Source organism: Helianthus annuus, chromosome 15 (assembly GCF_002127325.2).
Source record: "Helianthus annuus cultivar XRQ/B chromosome 15, HanXRQr2.0-SUNRISE, whole genome shotgun sequence".
NCBI classification, from domain to species: domain Eukaryota; kingdom Viridiplantae; phylum Streptophyta; class Magnoliopsida; order Asterales; family Asteraceae; genus Helianthus; species Helianthus annuus.
The window spans coordinates 143,159,109-143,174,030 of NC_035447.2; positions in this window are offsets into that span (position 1 = coordinate 143,159,109).

Sequence of the window (14,922 nt, forward strand, 5' to 3'; positions counted from 1 at the left end):
TTAACTCAAGCTCCGGTACTAACACTACCGGACGGAGTTGATGACATGGAGGTTTATTCGGATGCTTCACTATCGGGACTCGGATGTGTACTGATGCAACGAGGCAAGGTCATAGCCTATGCCTCGAGGCAATTAAAGATACACGAACAGAAATATCCTACGCACGATCTCGAGTTGGCGGCGGTAGTATTCGCATTAAAAATATGGAGGCACTATTTGTACGGAGTAAAGTGCACCATATTCACCGACCACAAGAGTTTGAAATACTTCTTCGATCAGAAGGAGTTAAATATGCGACAAAGGCGGTGGCTAGAAACGGTGAAGGATTATGATTGTGAAATACGTTATCACCCGGGAAAGGCTAATGTAGTGGCCGATGCGCTGAGCCGCAAATCGGATTATACCCCAATACGGGTACGATCAATGCAACTGGTTGTGACTTCAAGCTTGCTTGAACAAATTCGAGAAGCACAAGATGAAGCTGTAAAGGCAGAAAACTGGAAAAAGGAAAGAATTATCGGCCAAGTTAAGGACCTAGAGGTGGGCAGTCACGGCCTGAAGACTCGCTTTAATAGAATCTGGGTCCCTAACACATGTGGGGTTAAAAAGCTTCTACTCGATGAAGCTCATAAATCCCGTTATTCCATTCACCCGGGAGCGACCAAGATGTATCATGACTTGAAGCAAAACTATTGGTGGCCCGGAATGAAGCGGGACACGGTGAAGTACGTGGAGAAATGTTTGACGTGCCTACAAGTCAAGGCTGAACACCAAAAACCATATGGTAAACTTCAACCGTTAGAAATCCCGGTTTGGAAATGGGAGCAAATTACGATGGACCTATTGACCAAACTACCCAAAACGAGTCGTGGCTTTGATGCTATTTGGGTAGTCGTGGATAGGTTAACTAAGAGTGCTCACTTTATTCCGATTCGCGAGACTTATACGTCTGAGAAAATGTCCGAGGTTTACACCAATGAAATCATAGCAAGGCATGGGGTACCGATATCCATTGTGTCAGATAGAGATACTCGATTTACTTCGAAATTCTGGCGTGAATTCCAAGAACAGATGGGGACTAAATTGTTTCTTAGCACTGCTTACCATCCACAAACGGATGGGCAGAGCGAAAGAACAATACAAACATTGGGTGATATGCTACGGGCTTGCATTATTGACTTTGGGGGTAGTTGGGATGTCCATTTACCCTTGGTCGAATTCGCATATAACAATAGCTATCACGCGAGCATTAAAATGGCCCCGTATGAGCTATTATATGGCAGAAAGTGTCGGACTCCGGTATGTTGGGGAGAAGTTGGTCCGCGGGGGCTAGCGCCAACCGATATAATCCGAGCTACAAACGCGAAAATTGATATAGTTCGGGCACACTTGAAAGCGGCTCAAGACCGGCAAAAGGCATACGCAGATAAAAGAAAAAGGCCAATTGAGTTTCAGGTTGGCGATATGGTCATGCTAAAGGTTTCCCCATGGAAGGGTATCATTAGATTCAGAAAAAGGGGGAAGTTAAGCCCGAGATTTATTGGGCCATTTAGAATCACTGAACGGGTCGGTAAAGTGGCTTATCTACTTGAATTACCTGAAGAGTTGAGTGGAATTCATAGCACATTCCACGTATCACATCTTCGAAAATGTTTGGCCGACGAAACTGCTCATGTCCACTACGATGACATCGAGGTGGATAACAGCCTCAACTATGCGGTAAAACCAATTGCGATTTTAGATCGTAAGGAGAAAAGTTTGAGGAACAAGATATTAAGTCAAGTCAAAGTCAAATAGGAGCACAGAAAAGGGTCAGACACTACATGGGAGTCCGAGGAAGAAATGCGGCGACTCCACCCTACATTATTTGGTATGTAATTCGGTTTCGGGGACGAAACCCTTTTAAGGGGGGTGGACTTGTAACACCCCGAAAATATAAAACTTTATGTTAAAGTTATAAATTATTAATAAACGGGAATTTACTAACTAGGAACCTTTAACCTAGTTAGTTGATAGACTAGAAATAACTCATAAAAGGTTAAAACCTATTAAATAAAGTGTGGAACAAAGTTGAGGGGCTGGAATTGTCAAAACTAAAATTAAATCACCATTAGTAACCAAACACTCCAAATTTTGGAGTGTTGGTCGATCAGAACAGAAGAAGGGGGCGACACCCCATTCCAAAACCCTAAACTCACAAAAACCTCAAATTGAAAGCCCAAGTCTGTTCTAAAACGAAATCTAAACATAGATTAGTGATCCTCATCACGAAAGGATTCTAAGGTATGTAAAAACTTGTGTTAATTTCTTGCTTGAATTTCTCATGATGTTATGAAATCTGGAAAATTGTTGTTGCATGAGTGTTATTTGGTTAATTTAGAATCAATTTGGTGTTTAGAAGTTAAATTCAACCAATTACATGTGAAATCATGACTAAATTCAGAAAACTCCATGAACACCTTGAAGGTGGGTTGTGGGTTTTACAAGGTGATGATGAATTCTAGGGTTCTTAGAGGTTAATCTAGTAAAATTCGACCTTAGAAGATAGTTCCAGGAAAGAGGTGATGTTTACATGACATGTGATAGCTTAATTGAAGTTAAGTTGGCTAGTTAGCAACTTATAAACATGAAAACAAATGAAATAGAAATTCTGCCTCCATAATGTTCGTTGAAATGCCTCAAAGAAGGTTTTAAAAGAAAACTGAATTGTAAAGTTTAAACGCATAAATACGAAGTATCACGAACGTGCGTTATGTGAGTAAAACATGGAGTTCTAAACATAAAGTGCTTGAACTCTTTAGGAAAAGAAGCCGGGGCATCTAGTGGACAAACCGGTGTGGACGCTCGTTTGAAGGGCTCGCTTTGAAAGGTATGTAACATGTCTCGTTACATTATGTAAATTTAGATCGTTGTAGTTGTTTATCAAGTTTCTAGTTAAATTGGATTGGAGCGAAGGCGTTGTCGTATTTGAATACTAGAATGAATGACGAATTTAGCTCGTTGGTAGTTGCCATGAAGGAAGGAAATTCCGTAGGCAAGCCAAATGGGTCAAACAATCAAGTAAACATGATCTATATTCCGAACATGATAAATTGATGTATGTAGTGGCTATAGTATGATGTACTAGAAATATTAGACCTTTACTACATTGATAATGCAGGATGTTGAAACCCGAAAGTTGGAATTTTGGTTGAAATGCTCAAACCAAACAAAAGCATGAATTCCCAGGTGCTACCGTAAATTACGGTGTCACCGTAATTTACGGTAGAGGGTTTTGATTTACGGTGGTTTTCTCCTGTGTTACGGTGCAACCAGGAATTTCCAGCACTCACCGTAATTTACGGTGGTACCGTAAATTACGGTGGAGTCTGGAACACTTTTATATTCTTATTCTTTTTAATGGGGAGTTAAGTCTTTAAACCTTATCATTCTTAAACATCAAGAGCTAACGATCTAATTGTTGATTCTTAGGTAATTAGAAGTCAAGGATGGCGATCAAGCGACAAGATGAATGAACCGAACACTCCACTTCGAAGCTTCCGCTATGTTGAACTTGTTAAACAGTGTTTCTTTTGTTGTAATCAAAGTCTTAAACAACAATATTACGTTCTACTTTTGTTTTTAGTAGGCTAACTAGTAAAAGTTTTGAAACTTATGTAACTTCTATCGGCTTTTGGTATAAAATAGTTATTAAATTCTAGTATAAATATAAGGGTGTAACATCTGATCCACCAGATATGAAGTTGATGATTTGTGCATCAGCTAGGGGAGCAGGAGCTCTTTCTAGAACCTTTTTAGGATCCTGGATCCTTGATTTTTTCCTTCCAAACAGCTCCTTCAAATGCCCTTTGCTTAACAAATAACCAATCTCTTTCCTGGGTGCTATGCATTCGTCAGGGAGATGGCCGAAATCTTCATGATATGCACACCATTTGGATTTGTCTTTTGTTGCAGCTGGCTTATCACTCTTTCTGGGCCATCTTGCCTTTTCACCTAGGTTCTGCGTTGCAAGGATTAGTTCATTATTATCAACAGAAAAGCAATATTCAGAAATGGGAGGATCATCCTCATCATCCTCTTCTTGCTCTATTGCGTGCACATTCTGATTATCAGACTTGTTGTATGATTTGGACTTGTTGTTCTTGAAGTAGGATCCTTGCTTTTCCTGCTTTGAGGATCCTGCCAGTCTTTCTTGGATCCTTATATCATCCTCTAGACGGATGAATCTAAGGGCCCTAGTTCTTACTTCATCAAGATTCCTGCAAGGGGTCATGACAAGATCAACATTGAATCCTTAAGTAAACCCATTTTGAAGGCTTCTACAGCCGTAGCAATATCCAAATTAGGAATCTCTAAGGATTCTCTACTGAATTTAGTGATATAATCTCTAAGTGATTCGTTTTGACCTTGTGTTACCCTATATAGATCACTAGTTAAACGTTCAAACCTCCTACTGCATGAGAATTGGCTATTAAACAAATTAACTAGATTAGCAAATGAAGTAATAGAGTAAGGGGGAAGACTTAGCAACCATTTAAGAGTCGATCCTGTCAGTGTGGATCCGAAACCCTTGCATAGACATGCTTCTTTTAACCTCTCAGGAATGGGATTGATCTCCATACTTTCTCTGTACTAAGTTACATGCTCTTCTGGATCAGTTGAGCCATCATACAGCTTCATGTTTGATGTCTGAAACCTCTTTGGTATCTCTACATCACAAATAGGTGGTGCAAAATGAGATATCTTATGACTCCCATCTGGAATTTCAGGAATGGGCACAAAGCCATGGTTAGCATTATAAGTAGTATTTGAAGTGTTACCTCTTGAAGGATTCAGGGTTGGAATTCCTGATGTGAATCCATATTGGCGAGATTCTGGTATAATTAAGGGACCAGATGAAGCAATGGTTTGCATGGGTATGAAGTCTCCCAAGTGAATCTCTGAACTTCTGGGTTCTGCACTTCTTAAGGATCCTTGATCCTGAAAGATGTTGGATCCTTGATACACCGAAGCTGGGGGTCTTGGAGGATAATCCATGGATCCATGAGCCTGAGATGAGGATCCTTGACCCTGGGATGAGAATCCTGGATACTGAGAGTAGAATCCTTTAAACGTCTGCGTCCCCATGTATCCTCCTGAACTGGTGAAGGATCCTTGATGCTGGAAGGAGGATCCTTGAGGCTGAAGAGAGGATCCTGAAGGCTGAAAGTAGGATCCTTGAGCCTGTGTCATTGCCGATGATCCATAGGGCATACTAGATGATCCATCCTAGTACTGGACACCTGATGCTGTAGAGTGCTGGATAGTTGTTGCTGGGGTGCCGAAATCTAGCGATCTAGGCAACAATGGAGAGTGATCCTCCGCTAATCTCTTCAATTTCTTGATGTCATCAATTTCTCGAAGGATCCTGTCATTAGTGTCAGGATGAAATATTTGGATAGAGTATTTAAAGATATTGTAAGTTAAACACACTTGGTCACACATTTTTTCCATGACATTTGATAACATTTCGTCACACAATATAAAAAAGTGACGATGGTGTGACAAATGTTCATGTAACGCCACATGAAATTTTGTAATTTTAAGTGTGGCTATTGTCTACAACTTGGTCACACAAAATAATGTATGTGGCCATATATATTAGATTTCAGCCACATTATTAAGCATATAGCATTGTCATAGATCATATTTGGCCACACTTTTTTAGTGTGGCTATTTTTTCTTAACGTGTGGTTAAAGGTTTCGAATATATCTATTCTTAGTCACATGAAACAAATATTGTGGTCGTAGATCACATTTGGCCACAATTTTTTAGTGTGACTATGGCTTTTTTCTTAAAATGTGGCCAAAGGTTTTGAATAAATATATTATTGGTCATATGAAAACAAATACTGTGATCGTAGATAACATTTGGCCACACGTTGCTACTGTGGCTAATATATGTCATAGTTTTTTCTTAAAGTGTGACTAAAGATGTCAAATACATGAGTTTTTAGTCACACGAAACAAAAATATGTGGCTATAGAAAACATTCAGTCACACATTTCGAGTTGTGGCTAGTAAATGTCACACTATTTTCTAAAAGTGTGGCTAATGATACCGAACTGGTGTAAATGGTCACATTAATAATAAAATGTGTGGCTAAAGGTGTTTTAAAATGTTATGAATGACTTTAGCCACACATTTTTTCAAATGTGTGACAGTGCAATTTTGCCAAAAGTGTGGTCGTAGACCCTTTTTCACGTAGTGTCTGCAAAATCAAAGTATAAAGATCATTGTTAGTAGGGCCAGAAGTAACAGCAGTATTTGATTTTGAGAAAACGGGGGTTTGTTTCTTCGCAGCATTCTCAGCATTCTACTAGGATCCAGAATAAACAGGAGGCAAAGGTGGAATGCCCTGTGAAGAGGTGATCGCCAGCATGGAGCTTGAAGTGTTCTTCGCTTGAGAAGCCATGTAGTCGAAGGTAATGAACATAAATGAATGAAATGAACAACATTTTCAAGAATGAAGCACCGATTTCCCCACGGTGGGCGTCAAACTATTTTGGTCAAAAATCACACAAGGGTAATGCAACCAAATCCGATTTTGTGAGGTGTGATGCTTGGTTAAATGATCAAATGTATGAATGAAATGAATGTTGGACACAAGGATTTATACGAGTAAAAAGCCCTTGATCAATGTATGATCTCCGGCACAAAAAACCTCGGGTGATGGAAATTACCGATCACCAACAATATTAAACAAATAAGGTTTACAAATCGGGATGATAACAAGCTCGGTACAAGGATCACTAGTGTGTAAAAAGTGTATAATCGCCAATAACTTGCAGAGAGTTCTCGAGAGTAGTGTGTGTTGCTAACTGTTATCTAATCAAGCTTGTTATCCCCTTTTTAAAAATAGAAACTAGCTAGCTAACTAACAATCCGAAAAAGGTGCAAGTTCTCCCACGATCACCACAACGGTCGAAGAGCTCATGCACGTGCATAATTAGAAGGCATATTCCACTGGAATCTCGGTTAGACCAAGTCCCACACGAATACTCCTGCAAAACAAGTTCAAATATAATGGAAACAATTGTTAGTATTAGGATAATAATGAGGATCCTGGATCCTTAGTCCTGCAACGTCTTCTGAGGATCCTTAATTCAAACTGAACTGAGGACCGTGATCCATGCCACACTTGAGGATCCGTGATCCATAGGCTATAAAATTCTATCCCTCACAAAGGTGATGAATAGAAATGAATGAAATGAACAAAATTTTCAGAATTGAAGCACCAATTGCCCCACGGTGGGCACCAAACTGTTTTGGTCAAAAATCACACAAGGATAATGCAACCAAATCCGATTTTGTGAGGTGTGATGCTTGGTTAAATGATCAAATATATGAACAATGTATGAATGAAACAAACGGTGAACACGAGGATTTATACGAGGAAAAAGCCCTTGATCAATGTATGATCTCCGGCACAAAAAACCTCGCATAGTGAAAACTATCACTATCAAGTATATTGAATAAACAAGTTTACAACTTTGGAAGTATTGAGCTTGATACAATGAGTTCTAGTGTGTGTGTTCGAGAAAGAGAGTAGTAGAAGTGTTGTACGTAAAACCAGAGTGTAAAAAAGTGTTTCTAAAAATAAACTCAATACCCTTTTATTCTTAGCCAAAATATCCTAACTAACTATTCGAAAAATCAGCCCATCACCCACGATCACCACTAACGGTAACTAGCTCGTGAACATGTTGAAAATATAGAGCATATTCCCCTGGAATCTCGCATGGAATATGTCTTCTTCGAAACATACCTACAAAACAAGCCAAAAGGTGATGGAAACAATTGTTAAGTTAGAATAATAATAAGGATCCTGGATCCTTATTCCCGCAGCGTCTCCTGGCGATCCTTAATTCAAACTGAACTGAGCATCCATGATCCATGCTACACTTGAGAATCCGTGATCCATAGGTTATAAAATTCTATCCCTAATGTAAGTCCCGAAAATACGGATCAAACAACGATATCAAACGATCAACAAGGATGGGCGGAATCCAAACTTTATGATCTTCAAGAAATCAAGAACAATAAAGATGAAGATTTAAAGATTTGTTGATTCAAAAGCTTAAACTTGCATACAATATCAATTGTCTAATACAAGTTTCTAAAACCAAGGAACCAACCAACCTATGCTCCTAATTTCTACATTCTATTTATAGTAAGGGGTTTCCACCAAAACCCTAGGCCCATATTCCTAAGCCCACTCTAATACCCCCACTTCTAGAACTTGATCCATTAAGCAATTAATCTACTAATCCATAAACCTATAGGGCCTAACAATCTCCCCATAGGTTTACTGGATTAGTTGCTGAATCCGTTAGGAGGTCCACCAGGCAACGGAGCTGGATCATCAAACAACCGATTCTTGATTACAATCTTGAACTTCTTTTCCAGCTTAGCTTTCACCAGATGTCAGCATACCCGCATCACTTTGTAGTTGCTCGATCGCCTGATCTTTGCTTGATATTTGAGCTTGCAAAGATGAGATCTGAACTTCTTTCAGGGCAGCGTCGTGTTCCAACACAATCACTCTTCTTTGCAGCTTCGCTATATCAACAGCCGTATCATCATCACTATCTCTTTCTTCAACAAATTTCATCTTGCTGGTGGCGAAACGCATGGCTGCTTCATCATGCTCAGAGAAATCGGCACCACTGGAACTTCCTACATTGAACCTGATGCTGCTTGAGCTTTCTGGTTGCAAATGAGTTGTTTCAGACAGATCGAGATCGAAATCGAATTTTAAATCAAAATCGAGATCTTGCGTGCTTGTTTCTTGAGTAGGATCGGTGGGCATAGTAGGCTATGGTTCTGAGCTTGGGCCAGAGAAAGAAAATCAGGAGCTGTCGTTTCTTCGTTTCTTGTTGGATGCTTCTTCAGCATCATCTGTCAAATAATCTTCAGTTTCAGGAATAGATACGGAAGGAGGGTTTCCGACACTATTCTTCAATGACTCGATCAGGGCTTTAACGTTTTCAGTCATCATTTCAGCTTTTACAAAGACAATAACGTCCACATCACTGTTGTCGTCAGATTCTTCTTCATCCATTTCTAACACTTCAGCTTCTATCTCAGCTTTATCAGCAACACTCATGAGTTGCTCGTCATGTTCTTCGGCAACTATGGCATTCAAAGGCTTTGGTTTGGAAAGTATGAGAACCTGAAAAACCTTGTAATTCGAATAAGTGGTCCGGTAATACAATGAGAGGATCCGAAATGCTTAAGAAAAGAGATTAGTCCGAAATGTAACTCGAAAGAGAAATGGTTGACAATTTATAGAGTTTCGGATTTGGGCCTGAGATCAACGAGCCAGCCCCAATTCAGAACAGTGTTCCGAATTACATTCGAGAGCAATGGGCCGGATCTGATTCGCTTTATCTGAAACAGTGGGCCCCAATTGTCACACCCCGACCACGTAAAACATCAAATCGTGGCGGAAACGTCGGGGAGTGTTGTAACAGAATTATTGTTCCACAACCATGGTAATTAAATAATATTTTATTCTTCACCCAAGGGTGGAATACATTGTTTCAAATGAGAACCCACAAGTTACATTGTCTTAAAATAAAAAGAAACAAAGTACATAACAAGTTTTAACTAGTCTAGATCCATTTTATCGTCACTAAGGCCCAAGTCCACCCTAGTGTATCACGATCATCCTATGCATTTGCTCCTGAAACACATGTGAAAATAGGTACGTCAGCATAAAAATGCCTGTGAGATACATAGGTTTTGTGAAAATAGGATCCATGACTTAGGTTTTAGAAAAATGTTTAATGAAATGTAGTCATGAACCTTGTTGATTGTATTGTTTGTAAATCATTTGAAAAACGATGGTAGATATGTATTTTTGAAAGAATAATGTATGGTTAAATGAATAACCAAGTAAAATAAGTTGTATAAAACAAGTTGTTTGTAGAACAATGTATTGTGAAAAATATATGTTATATAGCTAAACTGAAATGATTTAAACAACGCTGCGATGCGTAATATCATACAAACACTTATATATAGGAAGTACCAGCGGCGTATCCACCATGTTTGTATCATATTACACACGCATCGTTACTTAAATCACTTACCCAAACAAACCACCAATGTAAACATGTTTATGTTTAACCAAATGTCAAAATGTTTATGCGAAAAACCATGTCTAACGTCAAGTGTAAATCATGAAATGTGTGTAACAATGTCAAAATGTCTATGTCAATGTCAATCATGTCATGTGTAAACAAAATGTCATGTATGGTAAGTGAAATATGTATCAACTAAACCATAGGTGAAAATGCATAAAACAAAGTATTGAAGTAAAACTCAGTTTAAATCAACGTTATGTTTTGTGGAGATGCATGCTATACTGAATATAAACATTTATGCGGTATTGTGAAAATGCATACATTCAAGCCTTGTGACTGTGGTGATAAACCTTTAAACAAATTAAAGGTTTATCGGTTTTTATGTTTAAATCGAATTCGGTCATTCCTTTCATCCAAACATACCCAGGATGTCAGGAACGGGAGTTGTCAATTCCTATGGTACCACTACCTACTAACGAGCGGCGTGATCAAAGTTAATGAATGTATATTGTCCCACTTAAACAAACCAAATGTCATACCCAAAATATAAACATGTGAAAACAATGCACTAAGTATGTAATCAAATGTACACACATAGCGTGAAAATGTCATGTAAATCAAGTGTACTAAGTATGATGAACATACATAGCATGAAAATGTCATGTAAAACAAGTGTACTAAGTATGATAAACATACATAGCATGAAAATGTCATGTAAAACAATGTACTAATGAACATAGCAAGTATATAATGCGAAAACATGAAAGCATGAAAGTAACAAGTAGGCACATGTGTTTCACCCCAAAATGTTTGGAAAACAATAAAAGAGGGGACTATGTACTCACTTGAGATTGCTTAGAAGTCGTAGGATAACCACCAAGCAATGCTAGTAGATCACGGAATCAAACGGCACCTATATAGGTATCTACATTAATAAACGGACCTATCGGAGGATCGGGTAGTACGTGGTTTCGTAAACCAAATAAGTGTGGGAACTTATGTAATATGGTCTAACAAAGCCTACGTACTAAAACGAAACCTATCCTAAGTGCTCTTGACCCGTTACGACCCGCTTAGGTAGCTTATGCTACTTTAACGCGTCGTTCGCGTAAAACGCGTTTGGAATGCCTAACTAGCCCTATGATAAACAAGATATGCCTTAACATGTTCAATATTGTTGTTAAATCAGTTTAGATACCAAAAATTATGTTACATAGGCTTAAAATAAATTTTGGCGTAAAAAGGGTATTTTGGTAATTTTACCTAAGGCACATACATTACCTATCATACAACTAGTTAAACGATGTGACCATAAGGTATAACCTCGGAAGGTTATTCCCTATACAACTATGGTCACCTAAAGTGTTTGGTCGGATCCTAATGATCGACCAAATGGGTCGGGTTCGTAAGCATAAGCGATTGATTAGATCGCTTACCTTTACGACCCTAAACAAGCACAAATCTAAAAGCGACGAGCTAAACATGCTAGAACATGTTTAGTAATGTTAGAAAACAGGTTTGGCATTAAAACAAACGGTTTTAATACCCTAGAGTAATTTGGTTACAAAATACGCGAGAAAACGCATTTTGGCCGAAACTACAACTCGTCACTGAGCCTAGATAACGTGGTAATCAGTAGGTATAGTCACTAGGGACTATAACCATCGTGATTACGCTCACGTTATGAAGTTCAAACGAACTTCGCATTGACCATAAACTGGTCAATACAGAAAGTCAAACACAGTTTGACTTTAACGCTAAAACGAACGAAAAACGCGAAAGAATACTTACAGAAGGTCCCCGCAAGATTGATTTCCAAGTATTTCTCAGGTATGAAGTGTTTATAACTCCAACTTAGAGAAAATCTCAGAATCAAGTGGGTTTGAATGAAGCTGGGGTTGGGTATTTATAGGAAAGGCACAACCGTTAGGATCGTTTATCGCGAAACGTGCTTCGATCTCGGCCGTCCAAGTGTACCCATTGTTTTGCAAAACCATTAGAGCCCATTGTTTCGGTCCCTTGTTTTGAAAATACCATTTGCACATGATTTTTAGGTGTATAACAGCTGTTAACAGCTGTTTTCAGCAAAAATTGCAGGTCTGGGGAGGCCACGCGGCCTGCGTAAGATTCATACAAGTCTTACGCGCCCCGCCTGGGTGCACAGATCAGCAAACAGCTTTCAGAAATGACAGTTTCAGCCCCTGCATGCTTTTAAGACCATTTTTGACACGTTTAAGGCCCGTTAAGCCAACCTTAAGGCCCTAAAATGATGCCTAAGTATGAGGGACATAAAACATGCTCAAAAATATGCCGGATGTCGGTTCGTTTGGTCGTACGATCGCGATGTTCGCTTAATTACGACGGAATGCGCATAAGCGCGAAAGACGATCCAAATTGCGCGACGAATGGATTTTTCTCATGCCAAACATTAAAACATAATATTTTAATGCTTACATAAATTTTTGGATGTCCGGATGTATTCAGAACGTAAGTTATGCGCGAAAATGCGAACTTATGCACTTTTTGACGCTTTTAGTCCATGAATGACCCAAAAGTTTATTTTAGCACACCGAACCCCTCAAAGCCTATTTCTAAGCTATGTAAAGGATATTTAAGGTATGTTTAACTTATGATCATGTTCCGGAACGTTCGTTACAGTTCAGATTGGCATACTTTCGTAGTTTGTCAATTTTAGTCCCTGTAAGCGAATTAACTAGATTTTTGCCATACCAAAGCCTTCAAAACTTATTTCTAAGTTATGTAAAGGTTATTTAAGGTATGTTAAGCATAAATTGATGTTCCGGAGTATTTGTCGCTTTTAACTGATTACGTTTACGCACCAGTTTGTGTATAATTCTCCAGAAAGCGATATAGAGTTTGAAATCGAATAAAAGTCAAAACATGAAAAACATAAACAAACAAACATAGGGATCAAATAACTTTATTTCATTGATAACTGAACTGTTTACAATGATTACAAGCACAGATGTCACACCAATCCGAAATAGTGGGCCAGATTATTACGTTAATGATTTTCATTTTCAGGACAGAAAACATCTTTCTCAAAATCAACGATCCAACCAACCGAGCAACCTTTTTTAGCAAAGAGATAATCAAATCAAAACAAATCAATAATAGAAAACTAATGGAGGAGTAATATAGGGAGAACCTGCCATGGGATCAAAATCGTTCTCGAACTGATTAAGGGACACTTTTCAGCTCTTCGTTTACTTAGGCTGGTCCACGCAATTGTTGATATGTTTGTCCTCTTAAATCCACCGCTCAAACTTCAACTTTTTGCTTTGTGATACGCTTTTAGGTAGTTTTATACTGTGACATCTGTGTGTCCCATTCCAAGGCATACCCCCGCGATCAAGGTAAGCACAACGGCTCATCGTAGCAGGTGAGTATACTGAGATCATCCTTTATGATGTGTGAAATATGTATTAATTAAATTCAACAAGTTTTAAAAATTGGAAAAACCGTAAGCCACACACTACCGGCAAGTGTACCGGTCATAAGTAGTAAAACAAGTAAGTCCGAGTATCGAACCGTGGACACAATCTAGCGACTCTTGATACTGAACCTCTATCGAGCCCTAGCCTAATAAATTGGTTTTGTTTTGAGAAAAATATTTTTTTTAAACTAAAAAGCAATTTAACTAAATAGACGATTAAACAGCAGCAAGCGCAGGCGACTAAAGACTGGACTGAAACTCAAGTATGAGAAAAATAGGTTACCTAGGTAAGAATCCCTAGACTCATGAATAAAATCCTAACCTTGGTTCTGAATGAAGACTCTGCCTAACCCGATAAACCCCTGGAAGGTAAACCGAACCTGACAGTATGACAAGTGATGAAGTGCTAAAATGGACTGACTCGAGTTATCGACCACCAAGTCCCACAACTATCAGGTATAAAGCAATTTATTTACTAAAACCCTCAAATTATGAAGCAGAAATAACTAAGAACACCGAGACCCTAGGAAACTCTAGACGCGAATAAACAGATGAACCCGAGTTATCGGCCACCCAAACTGTCAAACAACGCCCAGCTAATAACCTAGCAATTCTAGATTAGATTTCTCACCTCTAGAAGAGATTGCACGTTTTAATTAATTGGTTTTAATAATTATTACACTTGAATTAGATTTCTCACCTTCAAGGTCTAGACCGAAAGATTACAACCTAGACTGACTCCTGGCTCTAAAGTATATTTCTAAGTATCTAGAGCAATGGAACCAACAAATATATTATCAAACCAATCAAAACCAACACACAAATAGTTAGAATCACGTTCAAAAAATTGTAACTTATAAATCATCACATTCATTCAAAACCAAAAGTTAATCATTTAAACAAATTGGCTACTTCATCAACCCTAGGCAACCATAAAAAGTTTAGCTACTCATATTGATCAAAAGCATAACAAATTCAGTTCTGAAAATCAAACAAAACATGGTTTCAATGCAAAGGATTAGAAAAATAAGCGCAATATCAAACCCGTAATGCTCCAAACTCGAAAACCGAATATTCCTTCTTTCTTGCTCCAAAAGAAACAGCCTCCTCTTTATGCCTTCTGTGATATTGCCTCCGCTTCGTGTTAAGGTAGATGTCCTCCCTATATTTTTCTTTTTTACGTAGGGTTTCACTAATGGGCCGCCCAAGTCTCTTCTGCCTTTTGTCGTGAATGCAATAATCAAATGCCGATGGCCTCATTATTTCATCAACAGCCAGCCCAAAATAACAATGCCACCTCCAAACTTGCGCCCTATTCTTTTCTTTCTTCTAATT